This window comes from Papio anubis, chromosome 4, assembly GCF_008728515.1.
Source record: "Papio anubis isolate 15944 chromosome 4, Panubis1.0, whole genome shotgun sequence".
NCBI classification, from domain to species: domain Eukaryota; kingdom Metazoa; phylum Chordata; class Mammalia; order Primates; family Cercopithecidae; genus Papio; species Papio anubis.
The window spans coordinates 73,027,882-73,050,912 of record NC_044979.1 but is presented as its reverse complement, the minus strand read 5'-3'; the positions used below and the strand labels follow the sequence as shown (position 1 = coordinate 73,050,912).

The 23,031-nt window shown below is 37.2% G+C and overlaps 1 long non-coding RNA gene across 3 annotated transcripts in view; it reads right to left on the bottom strand.

Moving 5' to 3' along the window:
• Positions 1 to 4,052: 4,052 nt before the first annotated feature.
• The window catches only part of LOC101006386, a 35,988-nt gene continuing 17,009 nt past the window's right edge, over positions 4,053 to 23,031 (bottom strand). For all 3 annotated transcript variants that reach the window (XR_002521079.2, XR_002521081.2, XR_002521080.2), the window contains exons 5-6: positions 21,779 to 21,943; positions 4,053 to 4,775 (exon numbers count right to left, since the gene is read on the bottom strand). This is a non-coding gene — a long non-coding RNA (uncharacterized LOC101006386). The remainder of the gene's footprint in view (positions 4,776 to 21,778; positions 21,944 to 23,031) is intronic.

Below are 23,031 nucleotides of genomic sequence, written 5' to 3'. Positions count from 1 at the left end.
TTACACTGTTTTTTGTTTTTTTTCTTTTTTTTTTAGTATACATTCTTTCTATGTGTTGTAACAGCAGGCTTTTTCTCTTTGGGATTTTAAGAAGTCATTTTCCCTTCCTGCTCTCTTCCCCCTACTACTGACATTATATGCAGTGGCTTACGTTGAGCTGTCAATCAAAGTTCACCTCCTTAACAGAAGGTGAGCACTTGACCTACTCTAGACCAGATGGCTGGACTCTTCGTTCTTTAGCAGAATGATTCACAGATGGAAAAGCAATTGGAGCTCTGGGAATGGTCCAACTGCTGGTCAGGATGCCTGAGCAATTCTCCTTCTTGTTCCCTCCTGTTCTGGTCATCTACCTTCTTTAGTTTGGTGACTTCCCCATAACCTGCCAATCAACTTCTCTTTTGTTTCTTGCTCCTCCAAACACATACACACACCTGGTTTTATGTTAAGTTAACCAGAATCACTTTCTTTTGTTTTCAATACCCCATTGGAACAAATTCATTTGGGTTCACGTGAATATGAAACTAAGATCTGAGGGTATGTATAACATTATGAACTGCATTTAAAAGATAAAAGCAGATAAAAATTGTTACATGTAATTTCACTATAATATAGTGAATATATATGGTGGTTGTATGTGTGTGTATATGCGTGTGTATACGTGCATAATCTCCATGTTTGCCTCATCTAAGTGGCAAATACTTTTATACCATGAGTATTTTGTGTTAGTTGCAAGAGATGTTATCCAAATTGGTTTTTGTGTATTGATGTTAATCTAGCATTCCAGCATGACCTACTTGACTGGAGAAAAGTCCTTTCCAGCCCACTGGTATTTATTTGAACTGTGTGAATTCTGTTAGCTAATGCTGGTTCAAACAAACACCATTGAAATAAGAGTAAACACTAAGCAAACACACCTACTTTATTGTAAAAAGTGAAAATCCTGTGTTTTGATAACAGCACTTTCTCCTAATATTGAGTGTATGTAAATTTTCTCTAACTTTCCATGGACCCTTTTATTTTCCACTATAAAAATTAAGAGGTTGCAGAGAGTGCTAAAACTTTTAGAAAAAAGATAATCTTTAAGAAACAATAATACTTCTTTTATAATGCTTACTATTACTCATGTCTTCTAAATCAGCCCTTGCAACAGCTTAAAGGAAGGCATTATCTCTGTTATCCAGGTGAAGAAACTGAGACTGATATAGGAAAAATTAACTTGTCTGAGGTCACCCTTAATTTATGAAGAGACAGGGCTGAAATTTAAACAGAGGTATCTCTGTCGGCAAAAACCATGCTTTTAACCACTGTACTATTTAATTTCTGTAACAGATTTTTTACTCTGTTTATCAGTCCATGAAAGTATATCTACAAGGCACAAGAAAGAAATTGGATACAATTTGTCACACAGAATAGCTTTCTAAAATCAACTCAGATAAGACACTTGGGTAGGTTGTATTTGAAGAAAATAAAATGATTGGAATATGTATCTCAGAGATTCCAATCTCTGCTTTCTTAACCTGATCAGTAACGCAGAACTCTCAAGTTCACTGTATAATACTTATGGCTACTAGAGAGACAAGTTCAGTGTTCTCTTTAACAGTAAAAATAGAAAAATACAAATAAAAAACATTTAGCATTAAAAAGTGAAACAAAAGTGCCAAATTTTTATCTAGAGATGTCACAACCTCTGTTGTGAATATTGGGTGTTAAAAATAGAAATTGATGGAAACCCGCTTGCACAATTGTGCTTGGAGGAGAATATGAAGGGTGGGTGTAGGGGACAAAAGTTCTGAAACAGGAGTGTAAATCCATGCCACATGGGTAAGGAATTTTCACTAAAAATTAGATTGAATGAAAATTCATACCAAGTCTCTGCAAAATTGTCTTCTACAGCTGTCATTATCAAAGTGGAATTCCTGTACGAACAGCACCAATATCACCTGGAAACTAATTAGAAATGCAAATTTTCTGGCAACACTAGACTCACTAGACCAGAAATGCTGGGAGTAAACCCTAGCAATCTGTGCTTTAACAAAGCCTCCAGGTGACTCTGATGCATGCTCAAGTGTGAGAAGCACTGTGCTAGAGATACAAACTGAGTTCCATTTCCTAGATTTATGGTTGAAGCACATAACTCCCTGCCATTAGATGAGACCCAGTGGGGCTTTTCAGGAAGGTAGAGGGAATCCCAAATAGTGCAGCTTTTGGTTCATCTTAAATGTCTGATTTCAACAAGCAATTTCAATGACTGTCTGGTTAACACATGTTGCAAATATAAGTCTTGCTCTAGACTTCGATGTGCAAAGAATATTATTATATATCTTTTGTTCATTCCACATCCCATCAGGTTGGCAGGGAATCCAATCATAGGCTATCGTGGAGCCTCCTCTCCTCACTGTTTTAAGTGGGTCCTTGATTGTAGGGGAAAGTTAAGTCTACAAAGCTTGGGGGTATCAGAAAGTCATCTTAGGTTTTCAGTTCACACTGGTTACCACTGAGAAATCCACTGTGTAAGTCAACAGGGCTTATATAGGTCTGGCAATTTTACTATTTTATGGCAGACGTGGGATGCAACACCATTGCTGAGATTAGGTTCCTTTGTTCCTACAGTCTGCCTCCTCTAGAAATACCAGGCAGGCATGCTGGTTGAGGTCTTGCCAATACCCTTAGGAGATTTCAGGAGGACAGGTTCCATTATTTTTGGGACCATAGTTTCCACCCTTTTCTCACTCTGAAGGAATTTCTTTCTCTGTGTAGGTGCCCAGAGAAACACTCTCCCCTAATAGAAACTACATCTGTGGGCCCAAACTTTCAAAGAAAACTGGAATAGGGTGTCTTTAGACACAGCCCCTGCTTTGTACTTTCCAAAAGCCTCAACACTTATTGGTTCAATGAAAGAAAAAATAAATGATTATGGTCACTCAAACCAGTTGGCTCTGTATGCTACTCACTTACACAGTAGCCTGACCAGAGTTCATACCTTTGTAACCTCTCTTCGTGCTGGCCACTGAGTCATAGGATTAGACTATCCTATCTAGGGTGTTTACAATGTTATCATTGGTAGCTGGTCTCAATAATAAAACTAATCATCATAATTCATTTTTATTTACTGAGCAACTGTTGTGTGGCAGACAGTGTGCTGGAACCTTTCTATAGGTCCTCTTGTTTTCTTTTTCAAAATAACCCTATGAGGTACTTCTAGCTTCAACACTTGAAGTAGCTTTTCCAAGATCATTCAACTCCTAAGTGGAAGGAAAGAGATCAGGATTCAGCTCCATCTCTGTTTCCTCTCCCAAGCACCCAACAGAGCTTTGGCTCTTTTCCTATGCCACACTGCTTCTTGCTCTACCTCTCTGGAGGCAACCAACCAAAGGAACTCACATTTGGATCAGTTACCCAAAGCTCCTCAGAACCAACCAAAGCACCCACTATGTGTCCCTTGGAAGTAATCAAAATGACTGATTAGTAATGTTTCCAGAAAAAACTTCTTCTTGGTAGCGGTGCTTTCTGGTCCTGCTCAGGGTAATGACAGTCATATACTGTGGAGATAATAGGTTCTATCTTCTGGAACTAACTTTAGAAGCTCCATGCATTCTTCCTTTGAAGTATGAAGAGTGAGCCCAGTCTGCATTTGAACAATGAATTATTATTATTATTATTATTATTTTCGACATAGAGTCTCACTCTGTTGTCCAGGCTGGAGGGCAATGGCAAGATCTTGGCTCACTGTTACCTCAGCCTCCCGGGTTCAAGCAATTCTCATGCCTCAGCCTCCCGAGTAGCTGGGATTACAGGCATGTGCCACTGTGTCTGGCTAATTTTTGCATTTGTAGTAGAGATGGGTTTCATCATGTTGCCCAGGCTGGTCTTGAACTCCTGGCCTCAAATGATCTACCTGCCGTGGCCTCCCAAAGTGCTGGGATTACAGGCATGAGCCACTGTGCCCAGACAATGTATCTTAATGAATTAGCTGGCCCAAGGGCCTACACCAAAGAGGTTGTGAATTTTGAAATGATTTTTGGAAAGGGCTTAAAAAGGGAAACTAAGGCTAATTTAATGTATTCATAATACTAGTCTTCAGCATTTATAAGTATTAAGGTCTGTGTTAAGCACTCCAAATATTATCATGGTTAGTACTGTCAAAATCTCTCTGAAGTGGTTCTCTGTCCCCCAATTTCATCATTTGTTAAATGGGCATACTATCCTCTCCATTGCAGAGGTATTGGGAGGACTCAGTGAGAGGGGACCTGGCACATGACAGGCACTCAATAAATGTCAGTTATTATTACTTCCTCACTTTCAGAATAAGGAAATTGTGGCTTGGCTACATTGAATGCCCCAGATGGCATGGTAAGCAAGAGAGTTGAATCTGTACCTGCATGGTTCTGGGAGCCGCACTGGAAACCCCAGTGCTCTCCAGCCTACCTGTGCCTCCTTTCAAATGACAGGGAACAAAGCTTCTGTATCTCTCCCTTCGCATCCCTCAAAAAATGCACTTGGTCCTCTTAGACCTGATTACCTTTGCCTACTTAAAAATTAAGAAAGACCATTTTTTGAGAGAAGGTGTGATGTTTATTATTGAGATAATTAAGAGGAGTTCAGATAAACTTTTCTGTGAAAGCCATTGACACTTTCATTAAATACTGAGCTGCCCACTGAAAAGTTCTCCTTTGATGGATGTTTCCGGTGTGGCTCCTACAGAAGTCACCCACCTGCCTGCCATGGTAATGTAATCAGGTAACCTTTGTCTGTGACAAGCCCCAGGCTGATGAAAGCTAAAATGCAAACAAAAGGAAATGACTTTTTGATTGACATGACTGTTTTGTGGATTGGCCTCACAGATAAAATCAGTCAAAACAAATCAGTTTATGCATCAACACATACTTAAAAAAGATTGTATTTGGAAATTTCATGGCAGATGTGATCTTTTCTGTTTTTGCTTTTGAAGTTCTCAGTGTCTATTTTACGATAAGGGGCAATGTTAAGAAAGAGAAAGTCAGCTATAGTTCTCAATTTTAATTACAAAAGATCACATTGGGAGTCTGATAAAAAAGCAACTTTCTGGGCCTCAACAGTAGAAATTCTGGTTCTATAAGTTTAGAATTGAGCCAAACATTTATTATTATTATTTATTTCTTAAAAATACTGCCAGCTATGTCCTTGGATTTTGAGATATCAGAAGATGAAAAATAATGGGTGACATATGCTTTTACATTAATGAGAAGGAATACTTAGAACATAAATTTCACATGTTCTTTATTTCTTTTTTTTAAATGTTTTGTGAGTACATAGTAGGTGTATATATTTTTGGGGCACATGAGATGTTTTGATACAGGCATTAGAGGTGAAATACATCATGAAGAATGGGGTATCCACCCCCTCAAACATTTAGCCTTGGTGTTACAAACAATCCAAATTATACTCTTTTATTTTAAAATGTACAATCATTATTGACTATAGTCACCATGTTGTGAGATCAAATAGTATGTCTTATTCATTCCTGCTCTCTACTTTTTTGTACCCATTACTGATGCCCTCTTCTCCCCCAGCCCTCCACTACCCTTCCTAGCCTTTGCTCACCATCCTTCAACTCTCTATGTCCTCATTATGTTAAGTGAAATAAGCCAGGCACAGAAAGACAAACATTGCATATTCATATATACTTTTAAAAAGTGAATGACTATGTCTTATACTGTCTTAGGCAGAATACATATTCCCGGGGGCAGACACTGGGCTTTTCATTTTATATTCCCAGTGCCTGGGACATGTTAAGTATTGCTGAAAGAATGAAGAACAGGTTAATGATAATTTTAGAGTATTGCCTTGTTTTGGTGTTCTTGGTTTGCTTAGCACTCAGGACAAAATCATTAATAGAAGAATTTCATATTTGCACAAATCATTTAAATTAATTGCAAATAATGTAAATATCATCGAACAAACTGCTCTTTAAGTAGTCCCCACATTACAAACTCCCAGCTTGCAAAGAGCCCTTATCTATGAAGCACCTGAGTGGAAGAAGTTTCCATTATCACTGCTCTTGAGATCACTTCCCTGTCACCACCATTTTGTCCCATTTCACTTCCACACTACAGTTACCCTCAGATACCAGATAGACACAGATGACAGAATAGCAACGAAGTCCCTGGCCCCAACTGTCTCCACGTATTTCCAGAGATTCTTCTGCAGTCATCCTATTTGTCCCTTACTGCTTTACTCCACCACAATGCCTGGGAGCCCCAGACTGGGCCTCTCATGCACCCTCCTGCCCTACTCTTTGTAGAGTTATTCAAGCTAGCACTTTGGGATAGCACTTTTATTTAACAATTTTTACTCAGCTTCACCCAACTGAGAAAACAGAAGCAATCTAAGGCACTTTCCGGGCCTGATACATTAGACAGGAGCCACATATGAGATGTACTCTGTGTTATCAGTGTAGACTTCTTCCCAGCCTTTATGACAGCATCATTGTGAAGGAACTAGAGGAAAAGTTAGCTCTTGAGCAGCAAACCTGAGTGCATATCTCCTATTCCTCCTCCTTTTTTAAACTTATATCTAAGTGATTATGACAGAATTTTAGGTGATAGGAACAATGAAGAGAGGGTACCATCTAGCCAGGCATGGAGAGGAAGGCTTTTGCCACCACACTCTTCTTAATTTATGGCAACATTTCAGGTAAATATTGGTTTCCTCCTTTTAAATATGAGTAAATCTCAGAGAGTTTAGGCAACTTCCCCCAAGTGACACTGTCAATGAGAGGTTGAGATGAGTTTGAATCCCAGGCTGATGTCACAGCATGTGCTCTTCCTTCTCAAACTTTCTCTCTCCAGTGGCAGGGAAGAATAAACACAGACCCTATGGGATGTCAGAAATATGCACCAAAGGGGCTCCCTTTCTTTTCTTATTTTATCTTTAAGTTCATGTATACTTTTGCATTTTCACAATATGTCTGTGTGGGACAGAAGCTAAAAGGAATCATTATTTCTTCAAAACTTCAAGTAAGATGGCAGTCCAGAAGATGAACCATGGCTGCCCCTTGGCATTGATCTACCTCTAGTAGATTAGGGATGTGTGTCACTCAGGGGGTGGAGCTTGCATCTTGTGCTGCCAATTGACTACATTTTAAAACGTAGTGAAAATTCACAATCCCAATCTAAAAGTGATCTCAAATTGGAGCTGAAACTTTGAGCCAATGAGTAAAGGGAAAAACTGCCACCTCAGTGGCGTCAACCTAAAGTCTTCACTTTGGCCAACACGGTCAGCATCCAATTCAACTGGTTAGTTCATTCAGCTATCTTTGGATGTATCTTGTCTGCTATTGCTCCAGATGTTGCCCCTTCAGTTAACTTGATTTGAAGCCCAAAGCAGTATGTTCTCCCTGAAGACTGAAATTGGGAAAAGTTTGATTTTATTAAACAATAAAAGATATATACTACAATGTATCCACCTGGAAATTAGCATTAGAATTCCTGAAGTCAAAGGTAAAAAAGTGGAAGAGGAAAATATTTTTTTTCTTCTAAAACATGTAGTTAGATATTATTCCAACAGAGAAAAAGCAAACGTTTTAGTTTGCTTGTGAGTTGTCAGGCCTCAATTTCCAGGTAGAACTTTATTTATTTAATGAAGAGCGTATCGTTTTATAAAAATGTGTGTCAAAACTACAAAAAGGTCATGGCATTTTTATCTGTCACTGTCTGCATGGGTTCCATTTTCCTGCACCACAGTCCAGAAATTGTTTCCAGAGAAAAAAAAAAAAACCTTAGTGAATGTGAGGGCCACCTTGTGTGCACCCTTTCTCTTAAGGATTGTAGCTCTGTCTGGGCTCCAGTCTCATAACTGCAAATATTTATTTTATGTTTTCTGCAGGTTTTAAAGTTTAAGGTGGGAGAGTAAGTACAATACTAGCTATCATTATGTCTGAAACCATAAATTTGCTCACTGGGTCTTTCAGCAACACAAGTCAAATTTTGATAGTTTTTTTTTTTTAATTACCATTAATTTCCAGATTTTTGAAAGAAAAAATTTTCAGGGGCAACTTTATAAACATTTCATAGATTTTCCTGTGGATTTACAATTTAATTAAAATCTTACTTGAGAACAGTCAACTGACTTCAATCATCACAGAGAATGATTATTACAAAAGAAAAACTAACAGACCAAAATAAGCCTAGGTGATCATTATTTCCAAAAGCTTCCATGTAATTGAGTTTTTAGAAATTCAGAATCCGTTGTGCTATATAAACAACATTGACCTTGACTAGCTTATTTTACCAAAATGTTAACTTAGATTTAATAGACTACTTTTAGGATATGTCACCATAATTTCTTTGAGAAAATAATGTCTAATGTGCCAACTGGAAATTAAGAACTTCCATAAAAGGTTCTTGATCTCTACCCTCTCCCCCAACCAGATTTAAATCACTGAGACAAAATTTTCACACTGCCTAACTCATGTACACACTTATCCACCCAGTAACAGAAGGGATTATCCCCTTCACCTTAGCAATTTATACAGAAATCTTTCTCCCCTCTTCTTTATCTCACCTACTTCTGAAAACAATCTTAGGCATCTCAAAATAAAGGCACAAATTTAAGATAGCCATTTAGATATGAATAAGAGGATGTTTTTAGAAACATCACTGGTAGAATGTATTTGTAAGGAAATGCAAACATCATTTTAGCAAATGACCCTGACTTGTACTGTTAAAGCACTTAAATGAGGAAATTGCTCTGGAATATGGTAACACATGGCACTTCCATCATGGTGATGATGACTCAGACTTGGTTAGATGCTTCCAGAGACACCTACTTCAGCTTTTAGTTATTGCCTAACTCTAAATCCTCCCAAATTGGTTGTATGCTTGTGCACATGAGAACTGATCTGAAAGAATCCATTACTTTCCTGTTCCTTCCAGGAAACTGTGTGTGTACAAGTGTATATCTATGTAAACATCATAACCAGATGGGCAGAACCTCATATGGAGTGGGGCAGAATATCCCGGTTATGTATTTCCCTCGTGGAGACCAAGGCTTGGAGTTTCTAAACTGAGGTTAGAAACAAAAGAAAACCTGTGATCACACATTACACTTATGTCCAGTGCATAAACAGTACCTATAATCAGAGTTTTTTGTCCCCTACTGATAACCAAGATAAAAAACCAATTTTGTTTCAACCTGAATTCAAAATTATCATATTGTATATGACATCAAAAGAGTTTTCGGGCTATTTTTCAAAATACAGTCAAAACAACAGTTCTTTACCTTGTTTTTTTAGTATTTCTTCTGGCATTTTCCCCACAACATATACTCACATAAAGGGCATCCCAGTCAGGTTCCTATAAGTGGTGTCAGTATCGGTTTGCTGGAAGAGGGGAAATTTCTGAGATGTTCTCTTATTAGTTGACATTATTTCTTTTATCTTTTTTTTTCTTTTGACTGCTCTCTCTGTAACACACTAGTGCTGATCCTTACTGTTTGTTGCAGAAACAGCAGTCATAATAGCACATTTGGGTTGCATGAGTTGTTAAGAGTAATCAAGTAGGGCATGGGAAAGTCCTGGGTGAGCCTCTAATTAGTGTGTGACCTTAGGCCACTCACTCAAATACATAGACTTAGTTTCTTCACATGTAAGATGAGGTCTTTTAGGTACCTTGCAGCTGTAAATTTTATATTCAAAACTAGAATCTGTCTATTCAATATATAAGTTCTGAAGGAATTAAATTTTTCAGATACTATGTCAAGGACTAAGAACAAAGGCCTAATGTTTTGAGTTTTTTCATCATAAATATCTAAAAATGTCTTATTTAATAGAGTTCGTGATTCTACAGGCCAAATTAAATCAGTCCCATCCTGGCCCCAACACAAATGTGCACATACAACACCCCAAAAAATGCAAATATGCATGCTAAAATAAAACATTTATATCAGTAATAATAATGACTAGATTATACTGTATTAATAAGAAAATTAAAAATCCAATTAAGAATAAAAGTAATACATAATGGCACATTTAGCATTTTAAAATTTATATAGCTACCCTTTTCAGGGAAAGCTAATATTGGGTGTTTTTTTGATGATTCACAAAGAAATAACCAATTAATTGGATGTGGGTATGTTAATTTTATAATGACTCAAAGGAGATGTATACTTAAGATTTGTGTACTTTTCTGTTTGTCTCATTCAATAAAAAACTTAACAATATTTCTAAGTGTTGAAACTGGGACTGCATCTCAGTTTGTTGATAAATAAAATCTTTGTTCAGGGGCCACTTAAATATCAACTATATCTAAAATATTATATAGGAAACTTGTGACACATATTTGGATAGATATAAGAAGGCTATAGATCATACAAAAGAGCAATGAAATTATTAAATTACTCTCTTGCTATTGGTAGTTTGTTTTACATGCAAAATCATGCTGAGAAATCTAGAGTGTGGCTATTGGAAACATGAACATTAAAAAAAGTTGCAAAGATATCTACAAAATCCTCATTATATACTGTATTGCAAAATCACTGCCATACTTTAGATTAATGAAAATGACTTTGTCTTGATTCTACTTCAAACAAGAAAAAAATTTAAAAGGTCAAGACACTTTGGGTTGGGCTGGTCCTTGGCAAATTAAAGAGTCTCTCTATTGGGCAGCTTCTCTCTGTTTTAAAGGAGGCTTGAAGAGGGGAGAAAGAGACCCATAAACAATTTTCAGGTACTACCACTGGTCTCTGAAGGGCATTCTACCAGGAGTAATCATCTCAGTCGGGAACACAGAGAGTAAAACATTATACATTCCTACTTTTGAGTCAATCTGGGTGGGCTATACAAATGAGAAGTCACCAAAAATATGCACTATTTAAAATGACAGATCTAGGATGCATTTAAAGTGGGTCAAACATCTGCATTTCTCAAGCTCCTCTGGTTAGTGAGATCAGACTAGTTTGGAGATTTGAGGTCATCTCAGTAGCTGTCAGTAGACATGCTATTGCCTGGGCCTATGAAGGAATCTTCCTCTTCATCCTCTGTATCTAAATGTAGAGCAATAGGGCTTTGGATTGCTCTGAGAATGGCAAGAGACTGCCTGAAGTAAATTAAGCAATAAAACGTGACTGAGAATGGATCAACAGTGATTAATTAACATCTCAAACTTCTGTTGGGAAACTAGAGGTGAGGAAGATGGGTTCAATATGCTGAAAGTGAGTTAAAACCAGTTGAGACCTGAGGCCTGAGACCTGAAGTGCCTCCTCAAAGTTTGTAAAACCTCCAGAGTGACGCTGTTTGGTGGCTCTTTGATTTTATGTATGTGTATGTAGGAGGAGCAACATACATGGCTCAGGCTTCTTGTAAATAGGATGAGTTTGTCACAATGAACAATTAAACTTTTATTATCCTTTCCCTGCACAGTGGGAAGGAGTAGGTATTTATTAACATGTGCAATATATTGGTGCAAAAACTAAGGATAATAGAAATTAAGTGACTCAATCAAACATCATAAGCCATGAAAAAAGAAACTAATTAAGGAGAAGAAGAATTTGCAGGAAGCAGAGGTTCACACAGGTAGCAAGGTGGCACTTCAAGGCGGAAAACCCCTAATATATGGCCCCAAAATTGCAAGTGCATTTGGAAAGTAATGGGAATCCATGAATGTAATTTGATAAGGAAAGTGATACTGTAGTGCTTAATGGCAGTTGTTCTCATAGCAAAGAACAGGATTCAGAGAGAGAAATTATCATCTATATGGATGATGATAATAATAATAAAAACTGCTACTAAATAATAATAACAAAAACTGGCAGTTACTATGCTCTAACACCTTTACTATGGACTTTACATGCATCTTCTCATGTAATCTAAGAGGAAAGTAATATTAATGGCTCCATCATTTGAATAAAACAACCCTTGCTGTAGAGAGGCATTACAAGATCATCTATAATTAAATAGCAAAGCCTGGATTCAAAGCTACATCTACTACTTTCCAGCAGTCATATCTGATACCCATGGTGTGTCCTTAAAAAGAGGAAGTGAAGATATACTTGAGGAGCAATCACTTTAAGTTAAGGCATCATTATCTGTTTGGGCTGCTGTAGAAACATCCTACTAATATTTCCATGTTTATCTTCTATATTTATTATCTATTGCTGTGCAACAAACCATTCCAACATTTAGCTGCTTAAAATAACAAAAAATTATATTCTCACACAGTTTCTGAGGGTTGGGAGGCCAGGAACCATTAAGCTGGCTTGTTCTAACTTGGAGTCTGTCAAGATGTTGGCAGAGGCTACCATCATCTGAAGGCTTGACTGTGGCTAGAGGATTTGCTGCCTAGTTGGATCACATGGCTGTTGGAGTTCCAAGCTTCTTGTTAGAACTTTTTAGTTTCTCATCATAGGGCAGCTAGCTTCCTCCAGAACAAATGATTAAAGAGAACGTGGTAGAGGCTCCATTGTCTGTTTTTATTAGGAGTGAATCACTGAACCCATCCACACTCAAGAAGAATTATACTCTAACTATTGAAACAAAGAATATCAAAGAATTTGTGATCATACTTTAAAACCACAACACCCTCTCTTTAATCAGTTCTACATGCTGCAGTTATTTTAATTTATTTATTATAAACAAATCTGATCACATATCTCTTTTTATTAAACGTTGAATATATCTCATTGGTTTGTAGATTAAAAACCCAATATCTTTTGTCCTATTTGATGTGGCCACTGCTTCCCAACCCTGCCTTTGTCATCTCTCACTCTTCTTTGGCTTTCTGGCCACACTCTCTTGCTTTCAGTTACACCGATATGCCAAATTCCTTTTGGTTCAGGACCATTGCACCTGCTGCTTCTGTGGCCCAGAATTATCTTGCTTTTGTTTTTACTTATTCATCAGGTCTTGATCCAAAAAAATCATCCCTCAGGAAAGCTTCTGTGACTCATCAGCCTTTATCAGCTCCCCAAGTACAAGTTATTGTTGTAGCTTGTACTTCTCCTCTGTGCCACTGATTATAGTTTACAGTGTTATATTTATTTGATTTTTTGGTTATGGTTTTAAGTTTCTGTTTGTTTTGCTCACTATTGAATCCTAGTGCATGATACAGGGTATGGCTGGTATTAGTGTTTAATAAATGTATCTGCATTGAATATGCTACTATGAGCGGAGGTTGAGTTGATGGAACAAACACATCTGCTTTAAGATCCACTTTAAGAGTAGGCAAATACATTTTTATCTCTTATTTTTAATAAAACCTAAAGAAAAACAAACCTTGATGAGATATGCCAACAATGGGGGCATCAACAGAGGAAAAAAAAATTAGAGGAAGACAAGGAAGGGATGTGTGTAATCAGAACTCTGCTGTGGTGTCTCAGAGCTGGCTAGGTCAGTGAAGAGATGCAGCCCTAATCTCAATGGCATTGATCCGGAACAGCTTAGACTCAAACTTTAGAATATATCTGCACATCAGGGAGGCTCCACAGGTGGGAGGCTTACTATGCTTTAGAACTTTTATTCTGATGTTTTTCTTCATCAGCTGCCCATGATCCCATCAACCACAAATAATCTTAAAAAACGCACACATGATAGTCTCTGGTCAATAGCCCACGGGCAAAAACAGCCTAGAGAATTACTTCTTGAGTTTCATCCTCTTTGTTAACACTTCCCTGGGGAGGCTCCTGGATCAGAACCATCCTAGGATTTGGTGAGTCTCTTCCAATAAGTACAGGATTCTGGGTGAGAGTTGGAAATTGTCCACAGCTACTCATTGTGTTGTCAAACTCTTTGCACTTGTGGGGGCTAAGATGCCTGCATTTCTGAGGTTATTCACATAGCAAGTGAGAAACAAAAATAGTTTGTTGGGAAATGAGTTCAGTCCCAGCAGCACAGCTCTGAGCCTAGAGACAAAACAAAGCTGCTTCTAAGAATAAAAGCAAAGTCCGTGTTTTTCTCATTATGGTTTCTCCTGCGTGAGCCCCTTAAAACCTCTTCTATTGTGTCCAGGACTGAAAGCTTCTAGTGATCTGACTGAGTCTCTCTAATTGGGTGGTTGCAGTTCATCCTATTTTTCATTAAAAAAAAAAAAAAAAAAAAAAAACAACTCATCAGCACTATAGCCTCCGGGGTCCACAAGGAACATGTTTATGGAGAAGAGGTTTTTGTGTTTATTAGCATGAAACAAAGTCCATTACACAAAAGCCTCAGAAACCCACTCTAGCCTCAGCAAGCTGTAGTTTCAGACATGAGCGCTCGCTGTCACAGCCATAAATCATTGCTCGTGACAGTCCTACAGGGCCCTGAGAAGGCTATTCCTTCATTCAGCTAGGCTATTTGACTCAGGGGAGCTTTAAGAAGACTTACCTCCAAAAAATCACAACCATTCATTTTGGGTTGAGGCTGTAGAAAGGACATTTCCTTCCAAGTAGGAATTTTTGAAGCACTTACTAAATTACTATGTGTCTGGCATATGATAGGTAATACATATGTATGTATATATGGTGTTGAAATGAGTTTCTTGTTTTACAGATGAAGTCACTAGGTACCGAGAGATTAAGTGTCTTGTCCCAGGTCATACAAGTAAGGGGTGCAATCAAAGTGTGAAAAAGGGGCTATCTAAACCCAAAGCCTCTCGTTTTCCTACCACACTGTATATCTTCTTAATATAAGTTGAAGTTTGCACAAGAGCCTCTTTAGAGTCTCACTCTAAATAGGCAGATGGAGAAGGAGAAAGAGGGCAAAGGAGCAGCCGACCTGGGTTTGGGTTCGGTGTCTGCTGCTGTGACAGCCTGGGTTGCCTGCTGGGCCATTGTCTTCATGGGAATTAGGTTGGCTGCCCTGCTAGAGGAAGACTTTAAGTGCAAGTTATGCATCAAGCAACCAATATGTCAAGAACTAAGAAGAAATAATGTTTCACAAGGATAAGCCAGCAGGAAGAACACCAAATTAATTTCAATTGCTGCCAGAGGAAGAAAAGATGTTTTAGCAATTGATACCAAATGCCGACTGTTATGAGACACAGCATAAGAGTAAGCGACTTCAAGTTAAACCTGACCTGACTGATTAACAGAAACCATCAAGTAATTGCCTACTAATAGCAGTTGCCTGAAAGGTGCTGGAACCTATGTGAGGAAGTCTCAACTCTATCCAACCCACGCATTTCACAGCACTTGAAAAGCAAGAACAGGGTCAGTAACTATATTAATATATATAAACTATCATCTTTAATTACTGCACTTAAAGGTGGCTGATTTGCATATGCTTCATAGTTTTAACCTCCTCTTCCTCCTCCTCAAATAGGCATCTAATAAATGTCGAAGCAAGAAAGAAATGAAATGCAAGTAGGCAAAGATGGTGCAACAGGTTGACTTGATTGTGCTTTCTGAGTCAAACTAAGGTGCATTTCGCTAAGACAGGTGAGAAATGAGACATAAATGGCTATCTGATTAACCCCATATATAGCAAAAATTTTGTATAGTGGAAACCAATTTCTCACATCCAATTTTTTGTGAAATTGGTTTGACTTTTCACAGTTTCCAAGTGAATTTTTAAATAAAATGATTATTTGAGTTAATCATTACCACAAATCAGCTGTCTATAATGGCAATAATTGCTATGGAGTTACTTATGTCCTGAGCCAAAATAGACCCCTTTCTCAAATTCAGTATGCTTGTTGTACGTCAGGAGACCATCTACAAATACCTGACTTGTGTCTCATTCTGAGGGAAAAGATCCTGAAGGCAGTTAGTACAGAGCAATGCTGCAAGGTCTGATTAGCATCATTGTAATTCTAAGGAGTCTAAATCTGTATGATTTTGTTCTAAATATGAGTTTGCCTTAGGAAAGGCCCAGAACATTTTGTGACTTTAAACCAAGTTGTTAAACTATGGCCCAGGGGCCAAATGTAACCCCATTCACCAGTTTTTATAAATAAAATTTTTATTGGGACACTATCACACCTAGTTGTTTACATAGTGTCTATATCTGTTTTCAAGATACAAAGGTAGAGTTGAGTAGGATAGACAGACCCACAATGCTGAAAGAATTTACTATCTAGTTCTTTAGAGAAAAACTTTGTTCTCCATGATCTAAATTATGCCCAATTATCCTTCAAATCCTATCACATAAACCCAATCAAATAAACAATGCTTATTAACATTTTATTGTGAATAAACTAGATCACTCACCATTTACTGACTAATCTCAGGTAGAAACTCCCTCAGATCATCTAACAGGGTAGAGATAATGGCACTGGCTATTTGCACATCCTAGAGTTTTACAATAACAACCATCACTCCAATCTTTTAAGTAGCAAATATTTACTCATGGTCCCTCTCTCAGGGCTCTCTTTTTAGTGTTCTGGGAAATGTAGGACATATGAAGCTATCTTAGTCCATTTTGTGCTGCTGTAGTAGAATATCTGAGATTGGCTAATTTATAAAAAAGAGAAATTTATTCTCTCACAGTTCTGGAGGCAGAGAAGTCCAAGATCAAGGTGCTGGCATCTTGTGTGGGCCTACTTGCTATGTTCTCACATAGCAGAAAAGTGGAAGAGAGAGAACCCACTACAGCAAACCCTTTTTATAGCAGCATTAATTCATCAAGGTGGAGTCCTTATTACCTAAGCACTCTCCCAAATGCCCCACCTCCCAACATTGTTGCACTGGGGATTAAGTTTCCAACATATGAATTTTGGGGGACACATTCAGATCACAGCAGAGTCCCATACCATATAATGACACAGCTAAAATTCTGCCTGGATAAAATAGATTTACAAAATCTAACACCCACCACATTTAAGAATTAGCCTTAACAACCTATTCAGACTTTCAAGTCCCTTAGGCATTCCAAATTGTTTTGGTAATGTAGATTATTAACAAAAACTCACAAAACACATAAACAACTTGACATGTAATGTTAAGCGGCCATACACATACATTTATCCCAGTCTATCAGTAAGGGTTCAAGAACTCAGACAGACAGATGACAAAAAACCCAGGCCGTCAAGATTTAAATTTGAATTGTGGCAAAACAGTAACATGTTGAGACCAGTGAGGTAATCACTGAGCACATTCCTGCCCTGGTCCGCTTCACATGTCAGTATTTAGAACCCTAGAATTATTTCTCTTTGAATGATAGCTTTATTATTAGAAGATTGCTTATACCCAAGCAGGATATGACTAATACTTCATTTGATGTTTATCATTGTGCTATGGACATATTTCTCTATAATCTGTTGATTGCACATTTATGAGAAGAAAAGGGCTCTTGTTAGTTCTCTTAGAAAAGAAACATTAGATATTTAAAAGTTGGCGAGTTTTCTGGCAGTATTCTACACAGGTTCATGACATTTCCATGAAGCTGTCTATAACACATCACCTATCAAGCTCTTTGACACTATCTACACCAAAACATCCCAAAGGCAGTCAAAGGTGAAGGCTCCGGAGTCTAATTAACCTGGAAGTGTCAAGTTTTTTCAAATTCACTCCAACTTGAAGATTCTAGGAAATTTCATATGTTCATTAATTCAACAAACATTTATCAAGTTTAAGGTAATGTTCAGGATACAAAAGTGAGTAAGAACAGGTCCTTGCCTCAAAGTGACTCAAAATTTATCTGTGCCATAAGAGAGTAAGAGTTTGAGCTGTAAGTGAGCCGGAAAATTCCTAACAAAAAGTTCTGAGCTTTTCTGAAATCAATAAAATCTAGCCTATCAGAAAATCAGTTCCTAGCTGAAAAGGATTTTGCTAGAAGGAAGGAGATTGTAGGTGTCTAGAAATGGTTGTAGTTTTTAACCCATTTTCCTGATGCTCAAGCTTAAAATTCCACACAGTACATTTCTTATTGCTTTAAAGCAGCCAGCAGATTTAATGCAGAAGTTTAACAGTATTTTTTTAAAAAACTATGAAGCTATTAGTTGCCTTTGATGATCCTGAAAGAGCAAAGCTCTTAAAAATAGTAATGCTGTATCTATTGTAGTATTTGAAAAGAATAAGAGGAAAGTAAAAATGCAAGAATGCAGTTAGATCCAGGAACAGAAAAAAGGTGGAAATAACTTGGGAAATCTGAATGAAGTCTGTAGTTTAATAGTATTATAGCAATGCTAATTTCTTAGTTTTGATAGATGTACCATGAATATGAAAATGATACCATTAGGGAAATCAGACAAAAGAGTATATGAGAACTGTCTGCTCTATTTTTGCAATTCTTCTGTAAATTTAAAATCCTTTCAAAACAAAACTACTGAAGAATAAACCATCCCTAGTTATTGTTGAAAACTGCTTTTCTTTTATCTTATCTTAGTATATATATATGAAATATCTCAAGTAAGAACATCTGAAATTGACCAGATATATAAGGCATTATTAGGACTTACTTATTTCTAAGTGAGGATATGCAAGTATAGATTTCCAGTGGGTCTTTCAAACATAAAATGCCCCATTTGTTATGAGAATTAGAGACAAAAGTGTATAACTATCTGTAAAAGTAGAGCTGAAGGATTGTAGGTGTCTTTTTCACAGTGCTTCTCAATTTATTCATTAATACATCTCTTATGGTCAGAGAATTAAGGTGCACTCCAGAGCATGCTGAGGTTTACCAGAAGTGACACACCTATAGAAGGAAACCATCTTTCTAGTCTCAAGGTTGGACCTTACAGATTCACAGAATATATTATGTTGTATATTATGTAGTTATTTAACTTTTTCCAAAATTTTCTGGCAAAATTGATGTTTTAAAAAAAGTTGATGATCTTAGCAATTGCTTGAAAAAATGTTAGCTGATTATTCCATGTTGATCCAAGGGAATTTAATCTTTGGCATAGTACTGCAAAATTTGGTAAAGTAGCAGAAGGGAAAAGAAGGGCAGACAGTCATTTGAGAAGTATAGAGTTCCTGGTCTAATAGATTTGATGTCTTGGGCTCAAGATCTCTATCAACTGATGGAAGACCAATCATTATTGTGCTGGGTCTTGAACATGTGGAATGCTATGTGGAATGCTATTGTCCCTTTCCCAGCCACAGGATCCTTCAATCAGTCAGGGCAGCTTTCGTCCTAGATGATTCTGGAGGAACTTTTCCCTTTTTATATTCCCTGACCTTATTATTTTTCTTTTCCTTTTTCTTTTCTTTTCTTTTTCTTTTTTTTTTTTTTTTTTTTGCCCATTCTCTGTTTTTTTCCGTATATGGAAGTGGGAAGAACCTTTTTCTATATTCCAAATTCAGTAAATTTAGCAACCCAAGGGGCTGACATGCATTTTATGGTGCCTTTTCTTGCAGCCACCATTAAGCTTTTTACAGTGATGAGACCATTATCATGGAGTGTAAAATACTGAATGAGAATATGTGTCCTCAGAGCGCCCTTTCTGTCAGGGCCACAGAGCACAAGGTGGAGTGAACTCAATCTGATGATGTCAGGCAGTACAGATCAGAGTGCAACTTTGATTGGAGAAATTCAAACCCCAAGTTCCATTTATATAAAGTCCAGTTTGAATTTTTGAGATAATTCCCTAATTTATGGATTTGTTTGGTCTAATAGAGCCTGATCTGACATTTATTACTCAGATATCACTTTCTGTAATCATTCAGGAAGTTTGTTTGCCTGTTTCCTTTTCTCTTTAATTCTAACTGATGACCAAAGTTAGTATGGTAAAAACTCTTCTACCCAGTATTCTCTCAATTAATTAGAACTGCAATGTAATGTACACCTAAAAATTGTAATTAGTGTGAGGAACTAAAATCAAAATTATTACATTGCATAGCCATGTTCTAAGAATTGCAACAGAAAATCTAAGACCGTAATGTTTCTGATATATGGTTAATTTTGTTACTGCAGCTCCAAAAAGCATGCTTGGTTTTTAACTCCTAAAAGGGAGGCAATAAAAAAACTCAAGTCATCCTCTCTGAAAAACAAACTAAAATAAAACAAAATTTAAGCAGACTCAGCCAGCTCCTGGATTATTTTAGAACGACATTACATCTGATCCTCAGATCTCCAACTTCCAAGAAACTTTATATAGATGCATTCACTGGGGCATGTGAATAAGAGGCATGAAAAAGATTTTGGTAATGTGGCACTATGACATTTTAGAATTGTCATTTATCTCCTGTTTTTCACAAGGTAAGAGTATTTCCTCTATTTTTCCACTGATGCCCTTTTGAATTCATTTCTAAACATATTTTTGAGAAATTGGAAAATGTAGTTTGCCAAGCTTGTAATGTACGTATTTTCATGAGTTACAAGTATAAACCAAATAATTGTCTTTTCTACATGATATTATTCCAATCCTAGCACGTAGTTGAAAGAAAATTGCTAGATTTACTGATCCCCAGTATTCATGGAATATTAATGTACTGAATTTTTCTCCTCTGGGTTTATCTTCAGTTCTTATAAAAGGAAATATGAATTTTAATAAGACCACAACACAAAAAATGTATGAAAAATTTTTGTGATTTTATGTTATTTTATGTTTATTCCTTTGCCTGGTAAAATATTTAAAATTACATTTGGAGGGCATGAATTTATAAAACAAAAATCTCTGACTTTGATATTTAATAATCATCTTACAGCAGGTAACAGTATAACAGTGTAGTACCTTCTGAAATCCGAAGGTCAGAAAAAAATATCCTGTGACAGAAAACTGAAGCTAAATGATAAAACATCAACTTTGATTTTATAGTCCAGATATCCTTTCTCTTTTCGGCCATCCAAATTTCCCTAATCAAACACAATAGGATAATGGTTGTCAGATAGCTTATGAAATTTTAGCATTTGCCTTGGTTCATTTGGGCTGCTATTACAAAATACCTTAGGCTGGGTGGCTTATAAATAACAGAAATTTATTTCTCACAGTTCTGGAGGCTAGGAAATCCAAGATCAAGGCACCAGCTGATTCAGTGTCTGGAGAGGACTTGCTTCTTCATAGATGGACACCTTTCCATTATAACCATTATAACCCATAATGAAAGGAGCTAGCTAGCTCTCTGCAGTCTCTTTTATAATAGTGCTAATTTTGTTCATGAGGGTTCTTCTCTCATGACGTAATCACCTCTCAAAAGCCCTGCACTCTAACACATAACATTGGGGATTAGGTTTCAACATATGAATTTTGGAAGGACAAAAACATTTAGACCATAGCAGTATTCAACCTCAGAAGAGTTACTAACAGGAAACAACTTATGTGCCAAACTATAGCAATCATAATTTCTATTATGTAGCACACTTCCCTTCTCCTATCCTCTGAATTTTTTAAAGAAAATACTTCCTCCATTCTATATGCTTTTGATGGGGTATCAGTTTTGTGCTTCTTTACCTCTGTAACTGGGCTGAGCAGATGGCCTAGGCCTAGTCACTCACAGTACTCCATTCCCCTGAATATACTGAGTAGAACAAACATAAGCACATACTGCATGTAATGTCAATAAGAGTCTTGTCTCAGATTGATACAGAGCTACAGAGAAGAGTGCTGCTTTCTTTCTGCCTGTTGTCAAGGTGAGACATTGTATAGTTGGGGTTACAAGTGGCCATCTTCTCTGGCCACATGGAAAAAGTTGCCAGCAGCAAGAAGTAAAGAGACTATTGTGCAGAGAAAAGAGACAGACAAACAACCTGGGGAGTAAGAGATACTGTTAAAGAGAGAATATGAATGCAGATTCAGTCATGCCTGAAGGCATCATTTCTGGACTTCCTAGTTAAGTGAACCAATAAATTACTTTTTTTGCTTAAATTCATTTGAATTGTAACCAAGAGAACCTTGACTAATACAGACTGTGTGTCTATGTTAAATAATATATTGATGGTTCTACTTACATACTAAAGGATGTCTGTTGTATAGGTAGATTTTCCTTGTTGGCCAAATGGACAGCTTTGGGGATCATCACACAGAGCCATGAGAAAGGATTAGAATAATTGGCCTTCCAGTTGAACCAGTCCTGGAGAACTGTGGGTTGGCAATACTACAGCCAAATGACCTATCTGAGAGTCAGGCAACAAGATGGTAGAAAGGTTAAGTCTGTAACAAACACAGCCTGCACTGCAGACTTTTAAAAGCCATAAGTCAATGAAAACTACATTTAAGCTACAGGAGGAATGACAGGATCATTCCTTCTCAAGTAGCAGTTCTAGGTCACAAAATACTAACTAGAGATCCAGTAAGTCTCTTCCTTACAAGATGTCTAAAAGAATAACACAGAACCTCTGCAAAGTATAATGAAAGGCAAAATGTGAAATACGAACTGGAGCAAACAAACTCTAGGGCACTGTGAAGTCCTCTATGAATTAACACCTTAGTCAATTTTTAATTTCACAGATACTACATGAGTATGTGTTTAGTAAGAAAAGCTGTCACGACATTTCTTTTACTAACTAAAGGCCAGAAATGATGCCTTCAGGGATGACTGAATCTGCATTCATCTTCTCTCTTTAACAGTATCTCTTACTCCCCAGGTTGTCTGTCTGTCTCTTTTCTCTGCACGATGGTCTCTTTACTTCTTGCTGCTGGCAGCTTTTTCCATGTGGCCAGAGAAGATGGCCGCTTGTAACCCCAAGAAAGAAAACAGGGGGTCCAAAAAGCACAGAATAGTATCTGGGTCCCAGGGATGGATCATCCTTCTTGCTCTCTGCCCCACATACCCTATGTGACAGCGTGGCCTTCCATTATAGCATAGCTTTCTCTAAGTCCTACTATAACATCACAGATCACCATGTCCTGCAGATGGGGGTTGTGTTGGATTCTACTTATCAGAAATTTAATAGAATAAGAAAACTGATAAGACAGAGGAATAGCTGCAAAATCTGAATAAGAAGTCATATTTTATTCTGCCATAGTGTAAAAAACTGAAAAGTACGATTGAAGTAGAGATTAAAAATTAAAAAAGAAATGAGGAGCCTCACCTCAACCACTCATTTCACATCACTCATTACACATACACTCTCTCATCTTTTTCATGTTATCCTATGTCTCTGCTCGGAAGCTCCCTGTGTAGCCCTGCAAAGAAAGTCACAACTTTTCTACCCTTTAGCCAATCCTAGTCAATATAATATACTAGCATGAAGAGAGATAT